The following is a 1,376-nucleotide window of genomic DNA, read 5'->3' on the forward strand; positions in this document are numbered from 1 at the left end:
CGCTGGGAAGTCAGGGCAGCAGGAGCTTGAGGCAACTGGTCACACTGCATCCATGGTCATAGCAGACAGCAAGGAACACTGGTGCTCACCTCACTTTGTCCTGTTCAGTCCAGGATCCCAGGACCTCACAAAGGGGCCTGTCCACATTCAGGGTGAGTCTTCCCACCTCAGTTAGCCTAAGGTGGATAATGCTCCTCAGGCCTGTGTGGACACTTGTCTCCGAGGTGACAACCCTAGACCCTGTCATAGCCGCCATGGGTATTAACCATCACTCTGTTTTCACCCATTGGCTGATGCTGCCTGAATATTCATGACTCCGCAATTCATCAGAGGCTTGGAAGAGAGGATGTTCTGAAGCTAGCACTCATGAGAGAAGGGAATAACCTCGATTGCAGAATTTCTCTGAAAAGAAAATGTGCCTTTGGTGTCAGAATTTTTTGAACTGGAATTTCTGTGCTCAAACTGACCAAAAAATATCATCATGAAGCTTCAAAATAGTAAGGTTCTGATGTGTAATGGAACCTGTATCTATAAGAAAATAAAAACATTTCTCCCCCAACCTGGAATTAATTATGCTTATTCCCTTTTGAGAATGCTAAGGAGATGGGAGCCATCTTCTCTGGGTGAGGTCTCCATGCAGATGAACATTCCAGACTGCACAGAGGGTCTGGGAGGCCTGGAGGTGGGAGGGAAGGAGGCAGGCATAGTGCTGGGCAGTCAGACTTGCATCTGTCATTAAGCCAAGGCTCCCTTCTCTTCCCATCCCAGTGCCCAGGCTATCCCTGTTCTAGGGGGTTCCAAGTTTACATCATCTCTTCCTGGAGACCCAGGTAATGAGGGTACAGAGACCTCCACAGCTAGTGTTCCGAGGCACACCCTACCCACTGAGTGTCACCTAAGATCTGGCTCCTTACAACCCTGCAGGTCTCAAGTATCACCTGAAGCATCCTGGGAATGACCTGGAAGGATGGCCCCGTGGGCAAGGCTGATGACCAGCGCATCATCCCAGAGACCCACATGGTGTAAGGAGAAAATCAACTCCTGAAAGCTGTCCTCTGACCTCCACACCTCTTTCCCCACAATAAATAAATGTAATAAAAAATGTAAAACTACAAAGCATAGCCTATTACCCTGTGAATATGTCTGCATTTTTCTGTACTCTGAAGGCAAGGGCACTTTTTGTTGTTGTTGTTGTTGTTGTTGTTGTTGTTGTTGTTGTTGGGGTGGAGTATGCACATGAATGCAGGTACCCAGAGAGGTCAGAGGTGTCAGTGTTGGAATTTAGACCCTGGACAAACCGCTGAGGTGCGGATTTAACATACCAAAGTATACTAGCTTCCCTCAGTCCCTACCTGAACTTCCCAGCCTCTCCCTCT

General features: G+C 48.2%; 1 long non-coding RNA gene across 1 annotated transcript; it reads left to right on the top strand.

The window, feature by feature from the left end:
* Positions 1–298: 298 nt before the first annotated feature.
* Positions 299–1,116, top strand: LOC311597120. The gene is made up of 2 exons (XR_014779099.1): positions 299–497; positions 925–1,116. It is a non-coding gene; the product is annotated as an uncharacterized lncRNA (long non-coding RNA).
* Positions 1,117–1,376: the final 260 nt, after the last annotated feature.

Source organism: Acomys minous (genome assembly GCF_964271855.1).
Source record: "Acomys minous genome assembly, chromosome: 5".
Classification (NCBI taxonomy): domain Eukaryota; kingdom Metazoa; phylum Chordata; class Mammalia; order Rodentia; family Muridae; genus Acomys; species Acomys minous.